Here is an 8388-nt window from a genome sequence, read left to right on the forward strand (position 1 = left end):
CGATTTCTAAGTCTGTGGTTCCGAGAGGGGGTAACCAGGCTCACTAATAAAGGTCAAGCCACTTGGCTGCCAGAATGCCCTGCTTCAGCACAGACCAGAAAGGCATTGTGATAAGCGTATCCCCGGTATAGTCAGGGGTTAATGGGAGTCGTCCCCGTCCCCCCAGTATACGGCCAGAACCATGGACCCGGTACTTGTGGTTCGGACTGTCTCCAACCAGCCATAATGTTGTGAGAGTGAAATTATGTCTAAGTCCAGCTTTGGTACATTAGAAGCAACTCTGAAACTTAACCTAAGCGTTTTTCGAAGCTACTTTTTGGCTAACTTCTTATAGGAAGGTCTAGGAGCTCTGAAAATGAACGTGCGCGTCTTTCACTCTTCCCGAGGGACTTAGAAGAATTTTGTGATATTTTTTATTAAAATGGTGTATAAGGGTATATATATAAATATATTTTATGCACTGTATATGAGCTGGCGATTTCTAAGTCTGTGGTTCCGAGAGGGGGTAACCAGGCTCACTAATAAAGGTCAAGCCACTTGGCTGCCAGAATGCCCTGCTTCAGCACAGACCAGAAAGGCATTGTGATAAGCGTATCCCCGGTATAGTCAGGGGTTAATGGGAGTCGTCCCCGTCCCCCCAGTATACGGCCAGAACCATGGACCCGGTACTTGTGGTTCGGACTCTCTCCAACCAGCCATAATGTTGTGAGAGTGAAATTATGTCTAAGTCCAGCTTTGGTACATTAGAAGCAACTCTGAAACTTAACCTAAGCGTTTTTCGAAGCTACTTTTTGGCTAACTTCTTATAGGAAGGTCTAGGAGCTCTGAAAATGAACGTGCGCGTCTTTCACTCTTCCCGAGGGACTTAGAAGAATTTTGTGATATTTTTTATTAAATGGTGTATAAGGGTATATATATAAATATATTTTATGCACTGTATATGAGCTGGCGATTTCTAAGTCTGTGGTTCCGAGAGGGGGTAACCAGGCTCACTAATAAAGGTCAAGCCACTTGGCTGCCAGAATGCCCTGCTTCAGCACAGACCAGAAAGGCATTGTGATAAGTGTATCCCCGGTATAGTCAGGGGTTAATGGGAGTCGTCCCCGTCCCCCCAGTATACGGCCAGAACCATGGACCCGGTACTTGTGGTTCGGACTGTCTCCAACCAGCCATAATGTTGTGAGAGTGAAATTATGTCTAAGTCCAGCTTTGGTACATTAGAAGCAACTCTGAAACTTAACCTAAGCGTTTTTCGAAGCTACTTTTTGGCTAACTTCTTATAGGAAGGTCTAGGAGCTCTGAAAATGTACGTGCGCGTCTTTCACTCTTCCCGAGGGACTTAGAAGAATTTTGTGATATTTTTTATTAAAATGGTGTATAAGGGTATATATATAAATATATTTTATGCACTGTATATGAGCTGGCGATTTCTAAGTCTGTGGTTCCGAGAGGGGGTAACCAGGCTCACTAATAAAGGTCAAGCCACTTGGCTGCCAGAATGCCGTGCTTCAGCACAGACCAGAAAGGCATTGTGATAAGCGTATCCCCGGTATAGTCAGGGGTTAATGGGAGTCGTCCCCGCCCCCCCAGTATACGGCCAGAACCATGGACCCGGTACTTGTGGTTCGGACTGTCTCCAACCAGCCATAATGTTGTGAGAGTGAAATTATGTCTTAGTCCAGCTTTGGTACATTAGAAGCAACTCTGAAACTTAACCTAAGCGTTTTTCGAAGCTACTTTTTGGCTAACTTCTTATAGGAAGGTCTAGGAGCTCTGAAAATGAACGTGCGCGTCTTTCACTCTTCCCGAGGGACTTAGAAGAATTTTGTGATATTTTTTATTAAATGGTGTATAAGGGTATATATATAAATATATTTTATGCACTGTATATGAGCTGGCGATTTCTAAGTCTGTGGTTCCGAGAGGGGGTAACCAGGCTCACTAATAAAGGTCAAGCCACTTGGCTGCCAGAATGCCGTGCTTCAGCACAGACCAGAAAGGCATTGTGATAAGCGTATCCCCGGTATAGTCAGGGGTTAATGGGAGTCGTCCCCGCCCCCCCAGTATACGGCCAGAACCATGGACCCGGTACTTGTGGTTCGGACTGTCTCCAACCAGCCATAATGTTGTGAGAGTGAAATTATGTCTAAGTCCAGCTTTGGTACATTAGAAGCAACTCTGAAACTTAACCTAAGCGTTTTTCGAAGCTACTTTTTGGCTAACTTCTTATAGGAAGGTCTAGGAGCTCTGAAAATGAACGTGCGCGTCTTTCACTCTTCCCGAGGGACTTAGAAGAATTTTGTGATATTTTTTATTAAAATGGTGTATAAGGGTATATATATAAATATATTTTATGCACTGTATATGAGCTGGCGATTTCTAAGTCTGTGGTTCCGAGAGGGGGTAACCAGGCTCACTAATAAAGGTCAAGCCACTTGGCTGCCAGAATGCCCTGCTTCAGCACAGACCAGAAAGGCATTGTGATAAGCGTATCCCCGGTATAGTCAGGGGTTAATGGGAGTCGTCCCCGTCCCCCCAGTATACGCCCAGAACCATGGACCCGGTACTTGTGATTCGGACTGTCTCCAACCAGCCATAATGTTGTGAGAGTGAAATTATGTCTAAGTCCAGCTTTGGTACATTAGAAGCAACTCTGAAACTTAACCCAAGCGTTTTTCGAAGCTACTTTTTGGCTAACTTCTTATAGGAAGGTCTAGGAGCTCTGAAAATGAACGTGCGCGTCTTTCACTCTTCCCGAGGCACTTAGAAGAATTTTGTGATATTTTTTATTAAATGGTGTATAAGGGTATATATATAAATATATTTTATGCACTGTATATGAGCTGGCGATTTCTAAGTCTGTGGTTCCGAGAGGGGGTAACCAGGCTCACTAATAAAGGTCAAGCCACTTGGCTGCCAGAATGCCGTGCTTCAGCACAGACCAGAAAGGCATTGTGATAAGCGTATCCCCGGTATAGTCAGGGGTTAATGGGAGTCGTCCCCGTCCCCCCAGTATACGGCCAGAACCATGGACCCGGTACTTGTGGTTCGGACTGTCTCCAACCAGCCATAATGTTGTGAGAGTGAAATTATGTCTAAGTCCAGCTTTGGTACATTAGAAGCAACTCTGAAACTTAACCTAAGCGTTTTTCGAAGCTACTTTTTGGCTAACTTCTTATAGGAAGGTCTAGGAGCTCTGAAAATGAACGTGCGCGTCTTTCACTCTTCCCGAGGGACTTAGAAGAAATTTGTGATATTTTTTATTAAAATGGTGTATAAGGGTATATATATAAATATATTTTATGCACTGTATATGAGCTGGCGATTTCTAAGTCTGTGGTTCCGAGAGGGGGTGACCAGGCTCACTAATAAAGGTCAAGCCACTTGGCTGCCAGAATGCCCTGCTTCAGCACAGACCAGAAAGGCATTGTGATAAGCGTATCCCCGGTATAGTCAGGGGTTAATGGGAGTCGTCCCCGTCCCCCCAGTATACGGCCAGAACCATGGACCCGGTACTTGTGGTTCGGACTCTCTCCAACCAGCCATAATGTTGTGAGAGTGAAATTATGTCTAAGTCCAGCTTTGGTACATTAGAAGCAACTCTGAAACTTAACCTAAGCGTTTTTCGAAGCTACTTTTTGGCTAACTTCTTATAGGAAGGTCTAGGAGCTCTGAAAATGAACGTGCGCGTCTTTCACTCTTCCCGAGGGACTTAGAAGAATTTTGTGATATTTTTTATTAAATGGTGTATAAGGGTATATATATAAATATATTTTATGCACTGTATATGAGCTGGCGATTTCTAAGTCTGTGGTTCCGAGAGGGGGTAACCAGGCTCACTAATAAAGGTCAAGCCACTTGGCTGCCAGAATGCCGTGCTTCAGCACAGACCAGAAAGGCATTGTGATAAGCGTATCCCCGGTATAGTCAGGGGTTAATGGGAGTCGTCCCCGTCCCCCCAGTATACGGCCAGAACCATGGACCCGGTACTTGTGGTTCGGACTGTCTCCAACCAGCCATAATGTTGTGAGAGTGAAATTATGTCTAAGTCCAGCTTTGGTACATTAGAAGCAACTCTGAAACTTAACCTAAGCGTTTTTCGAAGCTACTTTTTGGCTAACTTCTTATAGGAAGGTCTAGGAGCTCTGAAAATGAACGTGCGCGTCTTTCACTCTTCCCGAGGGACTTAGAAGAAATTTGTGATATTTTTTATTAAAATGGTGTATAAGGGTATATATATAAATATATTTTATGCACTGTATATGAGCTGGCGATTTCTAAGTCTGTGGTTCCGAGAGGGGGTGACCAGGCTCACTAATAAAGGTCAAGCCACTTGGCTGCCAGAATGCCCTGCTTCAGCACAGACCAGAAAGGCATTGTGATAAGCGTATCCCCGGTATAGTCAGGGGTTAATGGGAGTCGTCCCCGTCCCCCCAGTATACGGCCAGAACCATGGACCCGGTACTTGTGGTTCGGACTCTCTCCAACCAGCCATAATGTTGTGAGAGTGAAATTATGTCTAAGTCCAGCTTTGGTACATTAGAAGCAACTCTGAAACTTAACCTAAGCGTTTTTCGAAGCTACTTTTTGGCTAACTTCTTATAGGAAGGTCTAGGAGCTCTGAAAATGAACGTGCGCGTCTTTCACTCTTCCCGAGGGACTTAGAAGAATTTTGTGATATTTTTTATTAAATGGTGTATAAGGGTATATATATAAATATATTTTATGCACTGTATATGAGCTGGCGATTTCTAAGTCTGTGGTTCCGAGAGGGGGTAACCAGGCTCACTAATAAAGGTCAAGCCACTTGGCTTCCAGAATGCCCTGCTTCAGCACAGACCAGAAAGGCATTGTGATAAGCGTATCCCCGGTATAGTCAGGGGTTAATGGGAGTCGTCCCCGTCCCCCCAGTATACGGCCAGAACCATGGACCCGGTACTTGTGGTTCGGACTCTCTCCAACCAGCCATAATGTTGTGAGAGTGAAATTATGTCTAAGTCCAGCTTTGGTACATTAGAAGCAACTCTGAAACTTAACCTAAGCGTTTTTCGAAGCTACTTTTTGGCTAACTTCTTATAGGAAGGTCTAGGAGCTCTGAAAATGAACGTGCGCGTCTTTCTCTCTTCCCGAGGGACTTAGAAGAATTTTGTGATATTTTTTATTAAAATGGTGTATAAGGGTATATATATAAATATATTTTATGCACTGTATATGAGCTGGCGATTTCTAAGTCTGTGGTTCCGAGAGGGGGTAACCAGGCTCACTAATAAAGGTCAAGCCACTTGGCTGCCAGAATGCCCTGCTTCAGCACAGACCAGAAAGGCATTGTGATAAGCGTATCCCCGGTATAGTCAGGGGTTAATGGGAGTCGTCCCCGTCCCCCCAGTATACGGCCAGAACCATGGACCCGGTACTTGTGGTTCGGACTCTCTCCAACCAGCCATAATGTTGTGAGAGTGAAATTATGTCTAAGTCCAGCTTTGGTACATTAGAAGCAACTCTGAAACTTAACCTAAGCGTTTTTCGAAGCTACTTTTTGGCTAACTTCTTATAGGAAGGTCTAGGAGCACTGAAAATGAACGTGCGCGTCTTTCACTCTTCCCGAGGGACTTAGAAGAAATTTGTGATATTTTTTATTAAAATGGTGTATAAGGGTATATATATAAATATATTTTATGCACTGTATATGAGCTGGCGATTTCTAAGTCTGTGGTTCCGAGAGGGGGTAACCAGGCTCACTAATAAAGGTCAAGCCACTTGGCTGCCAGAATGCCCTGCTTCAGCACAGACCAGAAAGGCATTGTGATAAGCGTATCCCCGGTATAGTCAGGGGTTAATGGGAGTCGTCCCCGTCCCCCCAGTATACGGCCAGAACCATGGACCCGGTACTTGTGGTTCGGACTCTCTCCAACCAGCCATAATGTTGTGAGAGTGAAATTATGTCTAAGTCCAGCTTTGGTACATTAGAAGCAACTCTGAAACTTAACCTAAGCGTTTTTCGAAGCTACTTTTTGGCTAACTTCTTATAGGAAGGTCTAGGAGCTCTGAAAATGAACGTGCGCGTCTTTCACTCTTCCCGAGGGACTTAGAAGAAATTTGTGATATTTTTTATTAAAATGGTGTATAAGGGTATATATATAAATATATTTTATGCACTGTATATGAGCTGGCGATTTCTAAGTCTGTGGTTCCGAGAGGGGGTGACCAGGCTCACTAATAAAGGTCAAGCCACTTGGCTGCCAGAATGCCCTGCTTCAGCACAGACCAGAAAGGCATTGTGATAAGCGTATCCCCGGTATAGTCAGGGGTTAATGGGAGTCGTCCCCGTCCCCCCAGTATACGGCCAGAACCATGGACCCGGTACTTGTGGTTCGGACTCTCTCCAACCAGCCATAATGTTGTGAGAGTGAAATTATGTCTAAGTCCAGCTTTGGTACATTAGAAGCAACTCTGAAACTTAACCTAAGCGTTTTTCGAAGCTACTTTTTGGCTAACTTCTTATAGGAAGGTCTAGGAGCTCTGAAAATGAACGTGCGCGTCTTTCACTCTTCCCGAGGGACTTAGAAGAATTTTGTGATATTTTTTATTAAATGGTGTATAAGGGTATATATATAAATATATTTTATGCACTGTATATGAGCTGGCGATTTCTAAGTCTGTGGTTCCGAGAGGGGGTAACCAGGCTCACTAATAAAGGTCAAGCCACTTGGCTGCCAGAATGCCCTGCTTCAGCACAGACCAGAAAGGCATTGTGATAAGCGTATCCCCGGTATAGTCAGGGGTTAATGGGAGTCGTCCCCGTCCCCCCAGTATACGGCCAGAACCATGGACCCGGTACTTGTGGTTCGGACTCTCTCCAACCAGCCATAATGTTGTGAGAGTGAAATTATGTCTAAGTCCAGCTTTGGTACATTAGAAGCAACTCTGAAACTTAACCTAAGCGTTTTTCGAAGCTACTTTTTGGCTAACTTCTTATAGGAAGGTCTAGGAGCTCTGAAAATGAACGTGCGCGTCTTTCTCTCTTCCCGAGGGACTTAGAAGAATTTTGTGATATTTTTTATTAAAATGGTGTATAAGGGTATATATATAAATATATTTTATGCACTGTATATGAGCTGGCGATTTCTAAGTCTGTGGTTCCGAGAGGGGGTAACCAGGCTCACTAATAAAGGTCAAGCCACTTGGCTGCCAGAATGCCCTGCTTCAGCACAGACCAGAAAGGCATTGTGATAAGCGTATCCCCGGTATAGTCAGGGGTTAATGGGAGTCGTCCCCGTCCCCCCAGTATACGGCCAGAACCATGGACCCGGTACTTGTGGTTCGGACTCTCTCCAACCAGCCATAATGTTGTGAGAGTGAAATTATGTCTAAGTCCAGCTTTGGTACATTAGAAGCAACTCTGAAACTTAACCTAAGCGTTTTTCGAAGCTACTTTTTGGCTAACTTCTTATAGGAAGGTCTAGGAGCACTGAAAATGAACGTGCGCGTCTTTCACTCTTCCCGAGGGACTTAGAAGAAATTTGTGATATTTTTTATTAAAATGGTGTATAAGGGTATATATATAAATATATTTTATGCACTGTATATGAGCTGGCGATTTCTAAGTCTGTGGTTCCGAGAGGGGGTAACCAGGCTCACTAATAAAGGTCAAGCCACTTGGCTGCCAGAATGCCCTGCTTCAGCACAGACCAGAAAGGCATTGTGATAAGCGTATCCCCGGTATAGTCAGGGGTTAATGGGAGTCGTCCCCGTCCCCCCAGTATACGGCCAGAACCATGGACCCGGTACTTGTGGTTCGGACTCTCTCCAACCAGCCATAATGTTGTGAGAGTGAAATTATGTCTAAGTCCAGCTTTGGTACATTAGAAGCAACTCTGAAACTTAACCTAAGCGTTTTTCGAAGCTACTTTTTGGCTAACTTCTTATAGGAAGGTCTAGGAGCTCTGAAAATGAACGTGCGCGTCTTTCACTCTTCCCGAGGGACTTAGAAGAATTTTGTGATATTTTTTATTAAATGGTGTATAAGGGTATATATATAAATATATTTTATGCACTGTATATGAGCTGTCGATTTCTAAGTCTGTGGTTCTGAGAGGGGGTGACCAGGCTCACTAATAAAGGTCAAGCCACTTGGCTGCCAGAATGCCCTGCTTCAGCACAGACCAGAAAGGCATTGTGATAAGCGTATCCCCGGTATAGTCAGGGGTTAATGGGAGTCGTCCCCGTCCCCCCAGTATACGGCCAGAACCATGGACCCGGTACTTGTGGTTCGGACTCTCTCCAACCAGCCATAATGTTGTGAGAGTGAAATTATGTCTAAGTCCAGCTTTGGTACATTAGAAGCAACTCTGAAACTTAACCTAAGCGTTTTTCGAAGCTACTTTTTGG

This window comes from Ascaphus truei, unplaced genomic scaffold (genome assembly GCF_040206685.1).
Source record: "Ascaphus truei isolate aAscTru1 unplaced genomic scaffold, aAscTru1.hap1 HAP1_SCAFFOLD_289, whole genome shotgun sequence".
NCBI classification, from domain to species: Eukaryota; Metazoa; Chordata; class Amphibia; order Anura; family Ascaphidae; genus Ascaphus; species Ascaphus truei.